The sequence below is a fragment of the Oncorhynchus keta genome, chromosome 5 (genome assembly GCF_023373465.1).
Source record: "Oncorhynchus keta strain PuntledgeMale-10-30-2019 chromosome 5, Oket_V2, whole genome shotgun sequence".
Classification (NCBI taxonomy): Eukaryota; Metazoa; Chordata; class Actinopteri; order Salmoniformes; family Salmonidae; genus Oncorhynchus; species Oncorhynchus keta.
In genome coordinates this window covers 37861999-37885073 of record NC_068425.1, presented here as the reverse complement: position 1 = coordinate 37885073, position 23075 = coordinate 37861999, and the positions used below count along the sequence as shown (strand labels likewise).

At 43.8% G+C, this 23075-nt stretch overlaps 1 protein-coding gene across 1 annotated transcript in view; it reads right to left on the bottom strand.

The window, feature by feature from the left end:
* Window positions 1-22852, bottom strand: part of LOC127930297 (epsin-3-like) — a 48149-nt gene extending 25297 nt beyond the window's left edge. Inside the window, exon 1 of the mRNA XM_052519846.1 lies at window positions 22490-22852. The gene's annotated coding sequence lies outside the window, so the exon portion shown is untranslated. The remainder of the gene's footprint in view (window positions 1-22489) is intronic.
* Window positions 22853-23075: the final 223 nt, after the last annotated feature.

Below are 23075 nucleotides of genomic sequence, written 5' to 3'. Positions count from 1 at the left end.
CAGACCTGACCAAGATCCTTATAGGACACACACTCTACCACATACCTGTCCCAGACCTGACCGAGATCCTTATAGGACACACACTCTACCACATACCTGTCCCAGACCTGACCGAGATCCTTATAGGACACACACTCTACCACATACCTGTCCCAGACCTGACCGAGATCCTTATAGGACACACACTCTACCACATACCTGTCCCAGACCTGACCGAGATCCTTATAGGACACACACTCTACCACATACCTGTCCCAGACCTGACCGAGATCCTTATAGGACACACACTCTACCACATACCTGTCCCAGACCTGACCAAGATCCTTATAGGACACACACTCTACCACATACCTGTCCCAGACCTGACCGAGATCCTTATAGGATACACACTCTACCACATACCTGTCCCAGACCTGACCAAGATCCTTATAGGACACACACTCTACCACATACCTGTCCCAGACCTGACCAAGATCCTTATAGGACACACACTCTACCACATACCTGTCCCAGACCTGACCGAGATCCTTATAGGACACACACTCTACCACATACCTGTCCCAGACCTGACCGAGATCCTTATAGGACACACACTCTACCACATACCTGTCCCAGACCTGACCAAGATCCTTATAGGACACACACTCTACCACATACCTGTCCCAGACCTGACCGAGATCCTTATAGGACACACACTCTACCACATACCTGTCCCAGACCTGACCAAGATCCTTATAGGACACACACTCTACCACATACCTGTCCCAGACCTGACCGAGATCCTTATAGGACACACACTCTACCACATACCTGTCCCAGACCTGACCGAGATCCTTATAGACACACACTCTACCACATACCTGTCCCAGACCTGACCGAGATCCTTATAGGACACACACTCTACCACATACCTGTCCCAGACCTGACCGAGATCCTTATAGGACACACACTCTACCACATACCTGTCCCAGACCTGACCGAGATCCTTATAGGACACACACTCTACCACATACCTGTCCCAGACCTGACCGAGATCCTTATAGGACACACACTCTACCACATACCTGTCCCAGACCTGACCGAGATCCTTATAGGACACACACTCTACCACATACCTGTCCCAGACCTGACCGAGATCCTTATAGGACACACACTCTACCACATACCTGTCCCAGACCTGACCGAGATCCTTATAGGACACACACTCTACCACATACCTGTCCCAGACCTGACCGAGATCCTTATAGGACACACACTCTACCACATACCTGTCCCAGACCTGACCGAGATCCTTATAGGACACACACTCTACCACATACCTGTCCCAGACCTGACCGAGATCCTTATAGGACACACACTCTACCACATACCTGTCCCAGACCTGACCGAGATCCTTATAGGACACACACTCTACCACATACCTGTCCCAGACCTGACCGAGATCCTTATAGGACACACACTCTACCACATACCTGTCCCAGACCTGACCGAGATCCTTATAGGACACACACTCTACCACATACCTGTCCCAGACCTGACCAAGATCCTTATAGGACACACACTCTACCACATACCTGTCCCAGACCTGACCAAGATCCTTATAGGACACACACTCTACCACATACCTGTCCCAGACCTGACCGAGATCCTTATAGGACACACACTCTACCACATACCTGTCCCAGACCTGACCGAGATCCTTATAGGACACAAACCTTGTCATCTTGTAATTATTCATGTTGGAGAAATTCATTGACTACTTTCCTATTACAAGATTGTTTCATCCCAGCAGCACGAAAAGTCATGTGACTTTAACTACATCCACTCTGGTAAAAAGTGATGTGACTTTAACTACATCCACACTGGTAAAAAGTGATGTGACTTTAACTACATCCACTCTGGTAAAAAGTGATGTGACTAACTACATCCACTCTGGTAAAAAGTGATGTGACTTTAACTACATCCACTCTGGTAAAAAGTGATGTGACTTTAACTACATCCACTCTGGTAAAAAGTGATGTGACTAACTACATCCACACTGGTAAAAAGTGATGTGACTAACTACACATCCACTCTGGTAAAAAGTGATGTGACTTTAACTACACATCCACTCTGGTAAAAAGTGATGTGACTTTAACTACATCCACTCTGGTAAAAAGTGATGCGACTTTAACTACACATCCACTCTGGTAAACAGTGATGTGACTTTAACTACATCCACTCTGGTAAAAAGTGATGTGACTAACTACATCCACTCTGGTAAAAAGTGATGTGACTTTAACTACATCCACTCTGGTAAAAAGTGATGTGACTTTAACTACATCCACTCTGGTAAAAAGTGATGTGACTAACTACATCCACTCTGGTAAAAAGTGATGTGACTAACTACATCCACTCTGGTAAAAAGTGATGTGACTAACTACATCCACTCTGGTAAAAAGTGATGTGACTTTAACTACATCCACTCTGGTAAAAAGTGATGTGACTAACTACATCCACTCTGGTAAAAAGTGATGTGACTTTAACTACATCCACTCTGGTAAAAAGTGATGTGACTTTAACTACATCCACTCTGGTAAAAAGTGATGTGACTAACTACATCCACTCTGGTAAAAAGTGATGTGACTTTAACTACATCCACTCTGGTAAAAAGTGATGTGACTTTAACTACACATCCACTCTGGTAAAAAGTGATGTGACTTTAACTACACATCCACTCTGGTAAAAAGTGATGTGACTTTAACTACATCCACTCTGGTAAAAAGTGATGTGACTAACTACATCCACACTGGTAAAAAGTGATGTGACTTTAACTACACATCCACTCTGGTAAAAAGTGATGTGACTTTAACTACACATCCACTCTGGTAAAAAGTGATGTGACTTTAACTACATCCACTCTGGTAAAAAGTGATGTGACTAACTACATCCACACTGGTAAAAAGTGATGTGACTTTAACTACACATCCACTCTGGTAAAAAGTGATGTGACTTTAACTACACATCCACTCTGGTAAAAAGTGATGTGACTTTAACTACACATCCACTCTGGTAAAAAGTGATGTGACTTTAACTACATCCACTCTGGTAAAAAGTGATGCGACTTTAACTACACATCCACTCTGGTAAACAGTGATGTGACTTTAACTACATCCACTCTGGTAAAAAGTGATGTGACTAACTACATCCACTCTGGTAAAAAGTGATGTGACTTTAACTACATCCACTCTGGTAAAAAGTGATGTGACTTTAACTACATCCACTCTGGTAAAAAGTGATGTGACTAACTACATCCACTCTGGTAAAAAGTGATGTGACTAACTACATCCACTCTGGTAAAAAGTGATGTGACTAACTACATCCACTCTGGTAAAAAGTGATGTGACTTTAACTACATCCACTCTGGTAAAAAGTGATGTGACTAACTACATCCACTCTGGTAAAAAGTGATGTGACTTTAACTACATCCACTCTGGTAAAAAGTGATGTGACTTTAACTACATCCACTCTGGTAAAAAGTGATGTGACTAACTACATCCACTCTGGTAAAAAGTGATGTGACTTTAACTACATCCACTCTGGTAAAAAGTGATGTGACTTTAACTACATCCACACTGGTAAAAAGTGATGTGACTTTAACTACACATCCACTCTGGTAAAAAGTGATGTGACTTTAACTACACATCCACTCTGGTAAAAAGTGATGTGACTTTAACTACATCCACTCTGGTAAAAAGTGATGTGACTAACTACATCCACTCTGGTAAAAAGTGATGTGACTTTAACTACATCCACTCTGGTAAAAAGTGATGTGACTTTAACTACATCCACTCTGGTAAAAAGTGATGTGACTAACTACATCCACTCTGGTAAAAAGTGATGTGACTTTAACTACATCCACTCTGGTAAAAAGTGATGTGACTTTAACTACACATCCACTCTGGTAAAAAGTGATGTGACTTTAACTACACATCCACTCTGGTAAAAAGTGATGTGACTTTAACTACATCCACTCTGGTAAAAAGTGATGTGACTAACTACATCCACACTGGTAAAAAGTGATGTGACTTTAACTACACATCCACTCTGGTAAAAGTGATGTGACTTTAACTACACATCCACTCTGGTAAAAAGTGATGTGACTTTAACCACATCCACTCTGGTAAAAAGTGATGTGACTAACTACATCCACACTGGTAAAAAGTGATGTGACTTTAACTACACATCCACTCTGGTAAAAAGTGATGTGACTTTAACTACACATCCACTCTGGTAAAAAGTGATGTGACTTTAACTACACATCCACTCTGGTAAAAAGTGATGTGACTTTAACTACATCCACTCTGGTAAAAAGTGATGCGACTTTAACTACACATCCACTCTGGTAAACAGTGATGTGACTTTAACTACATCCACTCTGGTAAAAAGTGATGTGACTAACTACATCCACTCTGGTAAAAAGTGATGTGACTTTAACTACATCCACTCTGGTAAAAAGTGATGTGACTTTAACTACATCCACTCTGGTAAAAAGTGATGTGACTAACTACATCCACTCTGGTAAAAAGTGATGTGACTAACTACATCCACTCTGGTAAAAAGTGATGTGACTAACTACATCCACTCTGGTAAAAAGTGATGTGACTTTAACTACATCCACTCTGGTAAAAAGTGATGTGACTAACTACATCCACTCTGGTAAAAAGTGATGTGACTTTAACTACATCCACTCTGGTAAAAAGTGATGTGACTTTAACTACATCCACTCTGGTAAAAAGTGATGTGACTAACTACATCCACTCTGGTAAAAAGTGATGTGACTTTAACTACATCCACTCTGGTAAAAAGTGATGTGACTTTAACTACATCCACACTGGTAAAAAGTGATGTGACTTTAACTACACATCCACTCTGGTAAAAAGTGATGTGACTTTAACTACACATCCACTCTGGTAAAAAGTGATGTGACTTTAACTACATCCACTCTGGTAAAAAGTGATGTGACTAACTACATCCACTCTGGTAAAAAGTGATGTGACTAACTACATCCACTCTGGTAAAAAGTGATGTGACTAACTACATCCACTCTGGTAAAAAGTGATGTGACTTTAACTACATCCACTCTGGTAAAAAGTGATGTGACTAACTACATCCACTCTGGTAAAAAGTGATGTGACTTTAACTACATCCACTCTGGTAAAAAGTGATGTGACTTTAACTACATCCACTCTGGTAAAAAGTGATGTGACTAACTACATCCACTCTGGTAAAAAGTGATGTGACTTTAACTACATCCACTCTGGTAAAAAGTGATGTGACTTTAACTACATCCACACTGGTAAAAAGTGATGTGACTTTAACTACACATCCACTCTGGTAAAAAGTGATGTGACTTTAACTACATCCACTCTGGTAAAAAGTGATGTGACTAACTACATCCACTCTGGTAAAAAGTGATGTGACTAACTACACATCCACTCTGGTAAAAAGTGATGTGACTAACTACACATCCACTCTGGTAAAAAGTGATGTGACTTTAACTACATCCACTCTGGTAAAAAGTGATGTGACTTTAACTACATCCACTCTGGTAAAAAGTGATGTGACTTTAACTACATCCACTCTGGTAAAAAGTGATGTGTCTTTAACTACATCCACTCTGGTAAAAAGTGATGTGACTTTAACTACATCCACTCTGGTAAAAAGTGATGTGATTAACTGCATCCACTCTGGTAAAAAGTGATGTGACTAACTACATCCACTCTGGTAAAAAGTGATGTGACTTTAACTACATCCACTCTGGTAAAAAGTGATGTGTCTTTAACTACATCCACTCTGGTAAAAAGTGATGTGACTAACTACATCCACTCTGGTAAAAAGTGATGTGTCTTTAACTACATCCACTCTGGTAAAAAGTGATGTGACTTTAACTACATCCACTCTGGTAAAAAGTGATGTGACTTTAACTACATCCACTCTGGTAAAAAGTGATGTGTCTTTAACTACATCCACTCTGGTAAAAAGTGATGTGACTAACTACATCCACTCTGGTAAAAAGTGATGTGTCTTTAACTACATCCACTCTGGTAAAAAGTGATGTGATTAACTACATCCACTCTGGTAAAAAGTGATGTGACTTTAACTACATCCACTCTGGTAAAAAGTGATGTGACTTTAACTACATCCACTCTGGTAAAAAGTGATGTGACTTTAACTACATCCACTCTGGTAAAAAGTGATGTGACTTTAACTACATCCACTCTGGTAAAAAGTGATGTGACTTTAACTACATCCACTCTGGTAAAAAGTGATGTGACTAACTACATCCACTCTGGTAAAAAGTGATGTGTCTTTAACTACATCCACTCTGGTAAAAGTGATGTGTCTTTAACTACATCCACTCTGGTAAAAAGTGATGTGACTAACTACATCCACTCTGGTAAAAAGTGATGTGACTTTAACTACATCCACTCTGGTAAAAAGTGATGTGACTTTAACTACATCCACTCTGGTAAAAAGTGATGTGTCTTTAACTACATCCACTCTGGTAAAAAGTGATGTGACTAACTACATCCACTCTGGTAAAAAGTGATGTGTCTTTAACTACATCCACTCTGGTAAAAAGTGATGTGTCTTTAACTACATCCACTCTGGTAAAAAGTGATGTGACTTTAACTACATCCACTCTGGTAAAAAGTGATGTGACTTTAACTACATCCACTCTGGTAAAAAGTGATGTGACTTTAACTACATCCACTCTGGTAAAAAGTGATGTGACTTTAACTACATCCACTCTGGTAAAAAGTGATGTGACTTTAACTACATCCACTCTGGTAAAAAGTGATGTGACTTTAACTACATCCACTCTGGTAAAAAGTGATGTGACTTTAACTACATCCACTCTGGTAAAAAGTGATGTGACTTTAACTACATCCACTCTGGTAAAATGTGATGTGACTTTAACTACATCCACTCTGGTAAAAAGTGATGTGACTTTAACTACATCCACTCTAGTAAAAAGTGATGTGACTAACTACACATCCACTCTGGTAAAAAGTGATGTGACTTTAACTACATCCACTCTGGTAAAAAGTGATGTGACTTTAACTACATCCACTCTGGTAAAAGGTGATGTGACTTTAACTACATCCACTCTGGTAAAAAGTGATGTGACTTTAACTACACATCCACTCTGGTAAAAAGTGATGTGACTTTAACTACATCCACTCTGGTAAAAAGTGATGTGTCTTTAACTACATCCACTCTGGTAAAAAGTGATGTGACTTTAACTACATCCACTCTGGTAAAAAGTGATGTGACTTTAACTACATCCACTCTGGTAAAAAGTGATGTGTCTTTAACTACATCCACTCTGGTAAAAAGTGATGTGATTAACTACATCCACTCTGGTAAAAAGTGATGTGTCTTTAACTACATCCACTCTGGTAAAAAGTGATGTGATTAACTACATCCACTCTGGTAAAAAGTGATGTGACTTTAACTACATCCACTCTGGTAAAAAGTGATGTGACTAACTACATCCACTCTGGTAAAAAGTGATGTGACTATAACTACATCCACTCTGGTAAAAAGTGATGTGTCTTTAACTACATCCACTCTGGTAAAAAGTGATGTCTTTAACTACATCCACTCTGGTAAAAAGTGATGTGACTTTAACTACATCCACTCTGGTAAAAAGTGATGTGACTAACTACACATCCACTCTGGTAAAAAGTGATGTGACTTTAACTACATCCACTCTGGTAAAAAGTGATGTGACTAACTACATCCACTCTGGTAAAAAGTGATGTGACTAACTACATCCACTCTGGTAAAAAGTGATGTGACTTTAACTACATCCACTCTGGTATAAAGTGATGTGACTTTAACTACATCCACTCTGGTAAAAAGTGATGTGATTAACTACACATCCACTCTGGTAAAAAGTGATGTGTCTTTAACTACATCCACTCTGGTAAAAAGTGATGTGACTTTAACTACATCCACTCTGGTAAAAAGTGATGTGATTAACTACACATCCACTCTGGTAAAAAGTGATGTGTCTTTAACTACATCCACTCTGGTAAAAAGTGATGTGACTTTAACTACATCCACTCTGGTAAAAAGTGATGTGTCTTTAACTACATCCACTCTGGTAAAAAGTGATGTGACTAACTACATCCACTCTGGTAAAAAGTGATGTGACTTTAACTACATCCACTCTGGTAAAATGTGATGTGACTTTAACTACATCCACTTTGGTAAAAAGTGATGTGACTTTAACTACATCCACTCTAGTAAAAAGTGATGTGACTAACTACACATCCACTCTGGTAAAAAGTGATGTGACTTTAACTACATCCACTCTGGTAAAAAGTGATGTGACTTTAACTACATCCACTCTGGTAAAAGGTGATGTGACTTTAACTACATCCACTCTGGTAAAAAGTGATGTGACTTTAACTACACATCCACTCTGGTAAAAAGTGATGTGACTTTAACTACATCCACTCTGGTAAAAAGTGATGTGTCTTTAACTACATCCACTCTGGTAAAAAGTGATGTGACTTTAACTACATCCACTCTGGTAAAAAGTGATGTGACTTTAACTACATCCACTCTGGTAAAAAGTGATGTGTCTTTAACTACATCCACTCTGGTAAAAAGTGATGTGATTAACTACATCCACTCTGGTAAAAAGTGATGTGTCTTTAACTACATCCACTCTGGTAAAAAGTGATGTGATTAACTACATCCACTCTGGTAAAAAGTGATGTGACTTTAACTACATCCACTCTGGTAAAAAGTGATGTGACTAACTACATCCACTCTGGTAAAAAGTGATGTGACTATAACTACATCCACTCTGGTAAAAAGTGATGTGTCTTTAACTACATCCACTCTGGTAAAAAGTGATGTCTTTAACTACATCCACTCTGGTAAAAAGTGATGTGACTTTAACTACATCCACTCTGGTAAAAAGTGATGTGACTAACTACACATCCACTCTGGTAAAAAGTGATGTGACTAACTACATCCACTCTGGTAAAAAGTGATGTGTCTTTAACTACATCCACTCTGGTAAAAAGTGATGTGACTAACTACATCCACTCTGGTAAAAAGTGATGTGTCTTTAACTACATCCACTCTGGTAAAAAGTGATGTGTCTTTAACTACATCCACTCTGGTAAAAAGTGATGTGTCTTTAACTAAATCCACTCTGGTAAAAAGTGATGTGACTTTAACTACATCCACTCTGGTAAAAAGTGATGTGACTAACTACATCCACTCTGGTAAAAAGTGATGTGACTTTAACTACATCCACTCTGGTAAAAAGTGATGTGACTTTAACTACATCCACTCTGGTAAAAAGTGATGTGATTAACTACACATCCACTCTGGTAAAAAGTGATGTGTCTTTAACTACATCCACTCTGGTAAAAAGTGATGTGACTTTAACTACATCCACTCTGGTAAAAAGTGATGTGATTAACTACACATCCACTCTGGTAAAAAGTGATGTGTCTTTAACTACATCCACTCTGGTAAAAAGTGATGTGACTTTAACTACATCCACTCTGGTAAAAAGTGATGTGACTTTAACTACATCCACTCTGGTAAAAAGTGATGTGATTAACTACACATCCACTCTGGTAAAAAGTGATGTGTCTTTAACTACATCCACTCTGGTAAAAAGTGATGTGACTTTAACTACATCCACTCTGGTAAAAAGTGATGTGACTTTAACTACATCCACTCTGTTAAAAAGTGATGTGTCTTTAACTACATCCACTCTGGTAAAAAGTGATGTGATTAACTACATCCACTCTGGTAAAAAGTGATGTGACTTTAACTACATCCACTCTGGTAAAAAGTGATGTGACTAACTACACATCCACTCTGGTAAAAAGTGATGTGACTAACTACATCCACTCTGGTAAAAAGTGATGTGTCTTTAACTACATCCACTCTGGTAAAAAGTGATGTGACTTTAACTACATCCACTCTGGTAAAAAGTGATGTGACTAACTACATCCACTCTGGTAAAAAGTGATGTGTCTTTAACTACATCCACTCTGGTAAAAAGTGATGTGACTAACTACATCCACTCTGGTAAAAAGTGATGTGTCTTTAACTACATCCACTCTGGTAAAAAGTGATGTGACTTTAACTACATCCACTCTGGTAAAAAGTGATGTGACTTTAACTACATCCACTCTGGTAAAAAGTGATGTGACTTTAACTACATCCACTCTGGTAAAAAGTGATGTGTCTTTAACTACATCCACTCTGGTAAAAAGTGATGTGACTTTAACTACATCCACTCTGGTAAAAAGTGATGTGACTTTAACTACATCCACTCTGGTAAAAAGTCATGTGACTTTAACTACATCCACTCTGGTAAAAAGTGATGTGACTACCTACATCCACTCTGGTAAAAAGTGATGTGACTAACTACACATCCACTCTGGTAAAAAGTGATGTGACTAACTACATCCACTCTGGTAAAAAGTGATGTGACTTTAACTACATCCACTCTGGTAAAAAGTGATGTGACTAACTACATCCACTCTGGTAAAAAGTGATGTGACTAACTACACATCCACTCTGGTAAAAAGTGATGTGACTAACTACATCCACTCTGGTAAAAAGTGATGTGACTTTAACTACATCCACTCTGGTAAAAAGTGATCCACTCTGGTAAAAAGTGATGTGACTAACTACACATCCACTCTGGTAAAAAGTGATGTGACTAACTACACATCCACTCTGGTAAAAAGTGATGTGACTTTAACTACATCCACTCTGGTAAAAAGTGATGTGACTTTAACTACATCCACTCTGGTAAAAAGTGATGTGACTTTTTAAAAAATGATCCACTCTCTTCCGTGTCCAGTCTTTTAGAAGAAACAACGGGTATAGAATAGTAGTACAACAACAGAACAGCCCAGATCTGGACGACAACAAACTACTTCATGTTACCAGCATGCTGCCAGGGCCATGAGTCAGCCAAAACATCACCGTCATGCCAGTACACTTTCCTCTCATAAGTCAGCAGTACCTATTAAACAAAGGGTTTAGAGCAGGCAGACTGAGGATCTATCCTCTAACTCAGTCAGACGTTGACCTGGTCGTACGTCTCCATGTCTGAAACTTCTACAGGCTTTGGGATTCAAGGCAGGTTCATAAGTGAATGGTATACTATATATACAAAAGTATATCCCCTTCAAATTAGTGGATTCGGTTACACCGGTTGCTGACAGGTGTATAAAATTGAGCACACCACCATGCAATCTCCATAGACAAACAGCCCGGCCCATACTGAAGAGCTCAGTGACTCTTCAGTTGCCATTCTATGACACCGTCACCTTTCTAACAAGTCAGTTTGTCAAATCTCTACCTTGCTAGACAGCCAAGTAATCTCCATAGACAAACATTGGCAGTAGAATGGCCCGTACTGAAGAGCTCAGTGACTTTCATCGTGGCACCTCCATACAATGCCACCTTTTCAACAAGTCAGTTTGTCAAATTTCTGCCCTGCTACAGCTGCCCCGGTCAACTGTAAGTGCTGTTATTGTGAAGTGGAAACGTTTAGGAGCAACAACAGCTCAGCTGCGAAGTGGTAGACCACACAAGCTGTGTGCTGAAGCACGTAGCGCGTAAAAAATTGTCTGTCCTCAGTTGCAACACTCACTACCGAGTTCCAAACTGCCTCTGGAAGCAACGTCAGCACAATAACTGTCAGGAGCTTCATGAAAGGGGTTTCCATGGCCGGGCAGCCACACACAAGCTTAAGATCACCAGGCGCAATGCCAAGCGTCTGCTGGAGTGGTGTAAAGCTCGCCACCATTGTACTCTGGAGCAGTGGAAACGCGTTCCCTGGAGTGATGAATCACACTTTACCATCTGGCAGTCTGACAGACGAATCTGAGTTTGGCTGATGCCAGGAGAGCGCTACCTGCCCTAATGCATAGTTCCAACAGTAAGACGGAATAATGGTCTGGGGCTGTTTTTCATGGTTCGGGCCCTTTAGTTCCAGTGAAGGGAAATCTTCTATAGCTACAGCATACAATAACATTCTAGACGATTCTCTGCTTCAAACTTTGTGGCAACAGTTTGGGGATGGCACCTTTCCAGTTTCAGCATGACAATTTCCCCATGCACAAAGTGACGTCCATGCAGAAACCAGGCCTAATCGCCCAACATCAGTGCCTGACCCCAATAACACTCTTGTGGCTGAATGAAAGCAAGTCCCCGCAGCAATGTTCCATCAACTAGTGGAAAGTCTTCCCAGAAAAGTTGAGGCTGTTATAGAAACAAAGTGGGGAACAACTCCATTTTAATGCCCATGATTTTAGAATGAGATGTTGGACGAGCAGGTGTCAATGGGGTGTTTTAGAAGCAGTGCTATTGACTTGTATCGATCCAGCAGAAGCCCTCTTGACTGTATCGATCCGGCTGAAGCCCTCTTGACTGTATCGATCCGGCTGAAGCCCTCTTGACTGTATCGATCCGGCTGAAGCCCTCTTGACTTCGATCCGGCTGAAGCCCTCTTGACTGTATCGATCCGGCTGAAGCCCTCTTTGATCGATCCAGCTGAAGCCCTCTTGATCGATCCTGAAGCCCTCTTGACTGTATCGATCCGGCTGCCCTCTGACTGTATCGATGCTGAAGCCCTCTTGAATATATCGATCCGGCTGAAGCCCTCTTGAATGTATCGATCCAGCTGAATCTTGAATGATCCAGCTGAAGCCCTCTTGAATGTATCGATCCAGCTGAAATGAATATATCGATCCGGCTGAATCCGAGCTGAAGCCCTCTTGAATGTATCGATCCAGCTGAAGCCCTCTTGAATGTATCTGAAGCCCTCCAGCTGAAGCCCTCTTGAATGTATCGATCCGGCTGAAGCCCTCTTGACTGTATCGATCCAGCTGAAGCCCCTTGAATGTATCGATCCAGCTGAGCCCTCTGTATCGATCCAGCTGAAGCCCTCTTGACTGTATCGATCCGGCTGAAGCCCTCTTGACTGTATCGATCCAGCTCCAGAAGCCCTCTTGACTGTCGATCCGGCTGAATCCAGCTGAAGCCCTCTTGACTGTATCGATCCGGCTGAAGCCCCTCTTGACTGTATCGATCCGGCTGAAGCCCTCTTGACTGTATCGATCCGGCTGAAGCCCTCTTGACTGTATCGATCCAGCTGAAGCCCTCTTGACTGTATCGATCCGGCTGAAGCCCTCTTGACTGTATCGAGCTGAAGCCCTCTGATCGATCCAGCTGAAGCCCTCTTGACTGTATCGATCAGCTGAAGCCCTCTTGATGTATCGATCCAGCTGAAGCCCTCTTGACTGTATCGATCCAGCCAGCTGAAGCCCTCTTGACTGCCCTCTTGACTGTCGATCCGGCTGAAGCCCTCTTGACTGTATCGATCCGGCTGAAGCCCTCTTGAATGTATCGATCCGGCTGAAGCCCTCTTGACTGTATCGATCCGGCTGAATCCAGCTGAAGCCCTCTTGAATCCAGTAGCCCTCTTGAACTGTATCGATCCAGCTGAAGCCCTTTGAATATCGATCCAGCTGAAGCCCTCTTGACTGTATCCCATGAAGCCCTCAAAGTCCTCAGAGATCCAGCTGAAGCCCTCTTGACTGTAGTGAATGTATCGATCCAGCTGCTTGAAAACCTGGCCCTCTTTTGACAGTCCAGACTTGACTGTCGATATGCAAAGCCCTCTTGACTGTATATCCAGCTGAAGCCCTCTTTTACTGTATCGATAATAAACCCCTCGAAGCTAAACCCTTGACTGTAATAAAGCCCTCCCTAAGCTGAAACCCTCTTGAATCGAAAGCCCTCTTGACTGTATCGATCCAGCTGAAATATCCAGCTGAAGCCCCCTGAAGCTAAACCCTAATAAACCCCTAATAAACCATAATAACCCCTAATAAGCCCTAATGAATTTACGACTAATAAACCCTAATAAACCCCAATAAACCCTAATAAACCCCCAAAAATAAACCCCTAATAAACCCTAATAAACCCCTAATAAAATAAAACCCCTAATAAAACAAACCCCTAATAAACCCTAATTAATAAAACCCCTAACAAACGCTAATTACCCCTAATAAACCCTAATAAACCCACTAAAACCCTAATAAACATCCTAATAAACCCTAATAAACCCCTAATAAACATCATACTAAACCCTAATAAACCCCTAATAAACCCCTAATAAACCCCTTGTAAATAATTTATAAAGTCCATCTTCATGTAAAATGTTACCTAGATAAAACAAGTCTATTCACCAATACATAGATGACAAAATGATCACACAATTAAGACAACCGGAACATTGACATTAACAATTATTCAGTACAATGTCAAGTAACTCATCTTGGAACCCAGAATCAAATCTTCATGTCAACGCTGACCTCAGGCCTGATAATGTTACGAGTGTTGGGAGAGAGATTACACGGAACTGACTAGAATAAGATCATGACTCAGTAGGTGTACCGAGCCTCCACTGCTGTGATATAGGGCCCTATGGCTACAACTGTACAGTAACATCAGTGTCATAGTCCTGGTTGGAAATAGACTGATGGCTGATGAAAATAGCCATGGATGCTTCCTGTACGGTCAGATGACCACTACCACTATCTCCAGTGGTCCTACACATCCAGGCCAGAAACAACATCTCCAGTGGGCCATCAGGCCAGAAACAACCCCACTACCACTATTTCCAGTGGTCCTGACACATCCAGGCCAGAAACAACCCCACTACCACTATCTCCAGTGGTCCTGACACATCCAGGCCAGAAACAACCCCACTACCACTATCTCCAGTGGTCCTTACACATCCAGGCCAGAAACAACCCCACTACCACTATCTCCAGTGGTCCTGACACATCCAGGCCAGAAACAACCCCACTACCACTATCTCCAGTGGTCCTGACACATCCAGGCCAGAAACAACCCCACTACCACTATCTCCAGTGGTCCTGACACATCCAGGCCAGAAACAACCCCACTACCACTATCTCCAGTGGTCCTGACACATCCAGGCCAGAAACAACCCCACTACCACTATCTCCAGTGGTCCTGACACATCCAGGCCAGAAACAACCCCACTACCACTATCTCCAGTGGTCCTGACACATCCAGGCCAGAAACAACCCCACTACCACTATCTCCAGTGGTCCTTACACATCCAGGCCAGAAACAACCCCACTACCACTATCTCCAGTGGTCCTTACACATCCAGGCCAGAAACAACCCCACTACCACTATCTCCAGTGGTCCTGACACATCCAGGCCAGAAACAACCCCACTACCACTATCTCCAGTGGTCCTGACACATCCAGGCCAGAAACAACCCCACTACCACTATCTCCAGTGGTCCTTACACATCCAGGCCAGAAACAACCCCACTACCACTATCTCCAGTCCAGGCCAGAAACAACCCCCCTACCACTATCTCCAGGCCAGAAACAACCCCACTACCACTATCTCCAGTGGTCCTGACACATCCAGGCCAGAAACAACTCCACTACCACTATCTCCAGTGGTCCTGACACATCCAGGCCAGAAACAACCCCACTACCACTATCTCCAGTGGTCCTGACACATCCAGGCCAGAAACAACCCCACTACCACTATCTCCAGTGGTCCTGACACATCCAGGCCAGAAACAACTCCACTACCACTATCTCCAGTGGTCCTTACACATCCAGGCCAGAAACAACCCACTACCACTATCTCCAGTGGTCCTGACACATCCAGGCCAGAAACAACCCCACTACCACTATCTCCAGTGGTCCTTACACATCCAGGCCAGAAACAACCCCACTACCACTATCTCCAGTGGTCCTGACACATCCAGGCCAGAAACAACCCCACTACCACTATCTCCAGTGGTCCTTACACATCAGGCCAGAAACAACCCCACTACCACTATCTCCAGTGGTCCTGACACATCCAGGCCAGAAACAACCCCACTACCACTACCACTATCTCCAGTGGTCCTACACATCCAGGCCAGAAACAACCCCACTACCACTATCTCCAGTGGTCCTGACACATCCAGGCCAGAAACATGCCCACTACCACTATCTCCAGTGGTCCTTACACATCCAGGCCAGAAACAACCCCACTACCACTATCTCCAGTGGTCCTGACACATCCAGGCCAGAAACAACTCCACTACCACTATCTCCAGTGGTCCTGACACATCCAGGCCAGAAACAACCCCTACCTCTTGACCTCTTATATTAGGGGTGGCAGGTAGTATAGTGGTTTGTAACCGAAAGGTTGCTAGATCAAATCCCCGAGCTGACGAGGTAGAAATCTACTGTTGTGCCCCTGAATAAGGCAGTTAACACACTGTTCCCTGGTAGGCCGTCATTGTAAATAAGAATTTGTTCTTAACTGACTTGCCTAGTTAAATAAATAAAATAAATAAATATTAGTTAGGTGGAACCTTCCCCGTAGGATTCACACTAACTACAGATCTCCACAAGTCAAGTCGTTTTGACAAGGGCCTATAGGGGATAGGGGTCGTTTTGACAAGGGCCTATAGGGGATAGGGGTCGTTTTGACAAGGGCTATAGGGGATAGGGGTCGTTTTGACAAGGGCTATAGGGGATAGGGGTCGTTTTGACAAGGGCTATAGGGGATAGGGGTCGTTTTGACAAGGGCTATAGGGGATAGGGGTCGTTTTGACAAGGGCTATAGGGGATAGGGGTCGTTTTGACAAGGGCTATAGGGGATAGGGGTCGTTTTGACAAGGGCTATAGGGGATAGGGGTCGTTTTGACAAGGGCCTATAGGGGATAGGGGTCGTTTTGACAAGGGCCTATAGGGGATAGGGGTCGTTTTGACAAGGGCCTATAGGGGATAGGGGTCGTTTTGACAAGGGGCTATGGGGGATAGGGGTCGTTTTGACAAGGGCTATAGGGGATAGGGTCGTTTTGACAAGGGCGCTATAGGGGTCATTTTGGATAGGGGTCGTTTTGACAAGGGCTATAGGGGATAGGGGTCGTTTTGACAAGGGCCTATAGGGGAAAGGGGTCGTTTTGACAAGGGCCTATAGGGGAAAGGGGTCGTTTTGACAAGGGCTATAGGGGATAGGGGTCGTTTTGACAAGGGCCTATAGGGGTTAGGGGTCGTTTTGACAAGGGCCTAGGGGTCGTTTTAGGGGATAGGGGTCGTTTTGACAAGGGCCTATAGGGGATAGGGGTCGTTTTGACAAGGGCCTATAGGGGGGTCGTTTTGATAGGGGATAGGGTCGTTTTGACAAGGGCCTATAGGGGATAGGGGTCGTTTTGACAAGGGCCTATAGGGGCAGGTTCATGTTGACAGCTATAGGGGATAGGCATTGTTTTGACTTCAGGGCCTATGGGGGATAGGCCCTGTTTTGACAAGGGCCACTGATGTATTCCTGGCATTAGGGGATAGAGTCTGTTTTGACAGGGCCTATAGGGGATAGGGGTCGTTTTGACAAGGGCCTATGGGGGCTGCAGGAGAGGGGTCGTTTTGACAAGGGCCTATAGGGGATAGGGTCGTTTTGAGGGTAGGGGATAGGGGTCGTTTTGACAAGGGCCTATAGGGGATAGGGGTCGTTTGACAAGGGCCTATAGGGGTGAGTGTCGTTGGCAAAGTGTTTGACAAGGGCCTATGGGGGATAGGGGTCGTTTTGACCAGGGCCTCCACAGTGATCAATCTCCTTTGAAACACTAGGGGATATTATCCTGTAGTTTATTAAATGATTCTGTTTTGCTAGAACTATAGACTGGATCCCAGATCTGTTTTCAGGACAGGGCCTATAGGGGATGGGTCCCAGATCTTTGTCTCCTTCTATAGCTCAGGCTGGTCCCAGATAGGGGTCCTTCTGACAGGGCCTGGTCCCAGATAGGTTGTCTCCAGCTGACAGGGCCTGGTCCCAGATCAGGTTTGTCAAGGGCCTATAGGGGATAGTCGTCTTTGACAAGGGCCTATCAGGGGTTGTCTCCTTGACATAGCCTGGTTATAGATCTGTTGTCTTTGACATAGCCTGGTCCCAGATCTGGTCGTTTTGAGCCAGGGCCATAGGTCCTAGGGGTCGTTTTCAGGCTAGGGCCTCAGTCACCAGGCAGGTTCTGTTCAGCTCCTCAGGCTACGTATGCCTGGTCCACTCAGGCTTCATTTCCTCCCTCTCCTCCTAGCTAGCCCTGGGCAACACTGTATTCCTCAGGCAGATCTGTCCAGCTGCACCACTCCTTCTAGCTTGCAGGTCCAGATATGTCGCTGTCCTCCCATTGCCTGGTCCCAGATCTGTTTTCTCCTTCAATTGCCTGGTCCCAGCTGCACCACTCAGGCTAGGTCCCAGCTGCACCACTCAGGCTAGGTCCCAGCTGCACCACTCAGGCTAGGTCCTAGCTGCACCACTCAGGCTAGGTCCTAGCTGCACCACTCAGGCTAGGTCCTAGCTGCACCACTCAGGCTAGGTCCTAGCTGCACCACTCAGGCTAGGTCCTAGCTGCACCACTCAGGCTAGGTCCTAGCTGCACCACTCAGGCTAGGTCCTAGCTGCACCACTCAGGCTAGGTCCTAGCTGCACCACTCAGGCTAGGTCCTAGCTGCACCACTCAGGCTAGGTCCTAGCTGCACCACTCAGGCTAGGTCCTAGCTGCACCACTCAGGCTAGGTCCTAGCTGCACCACTCAGGCTAGGTCCTAGCTGCACCACTCAGGCTAGGTCCCAGCTGCACCACTCAGGCTAGGTCCCAGCTGCACCACTCAGGCTAGGTCCCAGCTGCACCACTCAGGCTAGGTCCTAGCTGCACCACTCAGGCTAGGTCCCAGCTGCACCACTCAGGCTAGGTCCCAGCTGCACCACTCAGGCTAGGTCCTAGCTGCACCACTCAGGCTAGGTCCTAGCTGCACCACTCAGGCTAGGTCCTAGCTGCACCACTCAGGCTAGGTCCTAGCTGCACCACTCAGGCTAGGTCCTAGCTGCACCACTCAGGCTAGGTCCCAGCTGCACCACTCAGGCTAGGTCCTAGCTGCACCACTCAGGCTAGGTCCTAGCTGCACCACTCAGGCTAGGTCCTAGCTGCACCACTCAGGCTAGGTCCTAGCTGCACCACTCAGGCTTACTAGGCCTCTGTTTTCTATCTAAATTAGGAATGGGTTCTATTTCCTTTCTCTTTCCTCACTCCATCCATAATGCAGGCTTGAGGATAGAACTACACTATTGTGCACCTTACAGCATATCCACCTTGACATGCCTATACGGTACCATGTCCTTCTCTCATTCAGTCAGTGGGTCCAAAAGAAACCGTGGGCACAGGGCAACACACACACACTCAGACACAGGTCCTAGCACACCACGTCACACACACCACTCACACAACACACAACACACCAACACAAACTTCATATATCCCCTGAGACAAACAGGGCTGGTCTGACAAGCCAACACTCCACTCCGACCCAAAACACAAACTCATCAAAACAAAACCAATATAAGAGGATACTTAAAGGGGCAATCCGTAGTTGAAACAATAACAGAGCATAGTCCCGTCACTGTTTCTGTAAAAACTGAGGGACGAGGCTGGTGAAACTAAACCAATCTCATATTCATAGACAGGGCTATGGATGCAAGTGTAGACAGCACTGCTGGGTTGGGACCTGTACAACCCTCGGTTGGACACAGGTAGACCTCACGTGGGTTTCATTTAACCAACCTCATATTCCTAGACAGAGCTATGGAGGACTGACCATCCATGATAAAAATGATAGTTTTAACAATGTTTTGAGGCTCCACAGTGTTTATTTACATTTACTTTGTTTGTAAACATTGGAGTAAAACCAGGTTATATTTGGGGTTCTGATGGGGTACCACAGTTGAACTAAGCTCCTGAGGAATGTATAAGTTATATTCTTCAATAATCAATGGGTACCTATTATTCATTTATAAGTCTGATGTAGCGACTGCAGATTTCTCCTTTAGTATCTGTCGTCTCTAAGAGGACATGATGGTTCCTGTATACAACCGAGAGACCATGACCTAGCCCTTGATTAAACATAACTCCAACCCTGCATGAGCACGAGTACAGTACAAGTTATAAATGATGTATGACTGAGCATGAAGACGTGTTATAGGCCTATTCTATGATGTAGGATCAAAGGCCTGCAAGTGTAGACAGCACTGGTGGGTTGGGACCTGTAAATCCCGGGTTGGACACAGGTAGACCTACGTGAGTTTATGTAGCCTAATGCTGGACAGGTAGACCTACGTGAGTTTATGTACCTTAATGCTGGACAGGTAGACCTACGTGAGTTTATGTACCTTAATGCTGGACAGGTAGACCTACGTGAGTTTATGTAGTCTAATACTGGACAGGTAGACAGACCTACGTGAGTTTATGTAGTCTAATACTGGACAGGTAGACCTACGTGAGTTTATGTAGTCTAATACTGGACAGGTAGACCTACGTGAGTTTATGTAGTCTAATACTGGACAGGTAGACCTACGTGAGTTTATGTAGTCTAATACTGGACAGGTAGACCTACGTGAGTTTATGTAGCCTAATGCTGGACATGGTTACTAGACCAACCGAGTTTATGAGTTTATGTAGTCTAAACTGGACAGGTAGACCTACGTGAGTTTATGTAGCCTAATGCTGGACAGGTAGACCTACGTGAGTTTATGTAGCCTAATGCTGGACAGGTAGACCTACGTGAGTTTATGTAGATCTATATGCTGGACAGGTTTATGTAGACCAGCACGTGAGTTTATGTAGTCTAATACTGGACAGGTAGACCTACGTGAGTTTATGTAGCCTAATGCTGGACAGGTAGACCTACGTGAGTTTATGTAGCCTAATGCTGGACAGGTAGACCTACGTGAGTTTATGTAGCCTAATGCTGGACAGGTAGACCTACGTGAGTTTATGTAGTCTAATGCTGGACTAATGCTGGACAGGTAGACCTACGTGAGTTTATGTAGTCTAATGCTGGACAGGTAGACCTACGTGAGTTTATGTAGCCTAATGCTGGACAGGTAGACCTACGTGAGTTTATGTAGTCTAATGCTGGACAGGTAGACCTACGTGAGTTTATGTAGTCTAATGCTGGACAGGTAGACCTACGTGAGTTTATGTAGCCTAATGCTGGACAGGTAGACCTACGTGAGTTTATGTAGCCTAATGCTGGACAGGTAGACCTACGTGAGTTTATGTAGCCTAATGCTGGACAGGTAGACCTACGTGAGTTTATGTAGCCTAATGCTGGACAGGTAGACCTACGTGAGTTTATGTAGCCTAATGCTGGACAGGTAGACCTACGTGAGTTTATGTAGCCTAATGCTGGACAGGTAGACCTACGTGAGTTTATGTACCTTAATGCTGGACAGGTAGACCTACGTGAGTTTATGTAGCCTAATGCTGGACAGGTAGACCTACGTGAGTTTATGTAGTCTAATACTGGACAGGTAGACAGACCTACGTGAGTTTATGTAGCCTAATGCTGGACAGGTAGACCTACGTGAGTTTATGTACCTAATGCTGGACAGGTAGTTTGAGTTTATGTAGTCTAATACTGGACAGGTAGAGACCTACGTGATGTAGTCTATGTATGTAGTCTAATACTGGACAGGTAGACCTACGTGAGTTTATGTAGTCTAATACTAATGCTGAGTTTACAGTCTAATAGAGGTAGACCTACGTGAGTTTATGTAGCCTAATGCTGGACAGGTAGACCTACGTGAGTTTATGTAGCCTAATGCTGGACAGGTAGACCTACGTGAGTTTATGTAGTCTAATACTGGACAGGTAGACCTACGTGAGTTTATGTAGCCTAATGCTGGACAGGTAGACCTACGTGAGACGGTGTAATGCAGGTGGAATCATGGTTTCATTTGAATGTTTAAAACCTTAGAAAGAGGCCCACAAATACTTTCTGACAATAGTCCATCTCTGGATTGATTTCAGAATTGGCTCCGTCGTAAATAATCTTCAGAGTCCTTGCTGAAGTTTGTTACATTGTAATGAGTAGGCGATCGGCCACATGCCTACAATAGCCTTCATTACTTAACATCATAGGTGTGTCTGAATTAAGCAATCGGGGATAGTTTTCTTGTTCATGTTCTGCTATCCTTACTGTTGACAAGTGTCTGCCCAACCTAGCACCTGGGTTTTACAAGTTTGTGGCTATATCCTAGATTAGTTGCCCTGCCCAAGGTATCAGTTTCGCCCTCCGAGTTTAGGTATAAACTGGGGCAATGAACCCACATCATGCAGCACATTGCGTCAGATAGGACAGAGCAGGGCCCGGTTTCCCAAAACAGTAGTGCAGAACAGAGCAGCGAGCCCAACCAGGCAGGCACAGAGCACAACAGTGACTCAGCTATCGGCGCTAACAGTTACATACTAAACCGAACAAATGAACCGCTCAAACAAACCGAAAATCACGTCTACCAAACCACTGGGCGGTTTCCCGAAACCCCTTTCCTCCCCTTACCTCTTGCATCGCGCATCATCGGCGTCCCAACTTCGGGAACCTTTCAAAATAAATACCTCCTCTCCTCAACATGTTTCCGAGCTCCTGTTTCGAATGAAAAAGAAATCGTTGAAAGGGGTACTAAAAGCCACAAACGAAAAAGGATCTCCAGAGCAGTCCAGGATTATGTCCGGAAGAAATGTTCCGAATATTATTGTTTTCGGTGCAGGTGTCTTTGAAATTCTATCTGGTGTCCGGTAAAAAAAGTTTATTGTGTGTGCATAAGACTGAACACACAAACACATGAGCGCGGTGCTCGCAGATGGCAAAGAAACCCCCTGAGCACACACAGTAAAATGGAACGACAGAGGGAGAGAGAGGTAGAATAGGGAGGGGTGCGTTGTGCCTGCGGAGTCAGGCTTTAACCCGTTGTACCCCGGGTGGTAAGCAACTTCAACTTCTCAATCCAATTTATTTTTCAATTTAAGGTGCTTTATTGGCATGGGAAACATATGTTTACATTGCCAAAGCAGGTAAATAGATAAACAAACGTGAAATAAACAATAATACATTTACAGGGTACATTACACTCACAAAAGTTCCAAAA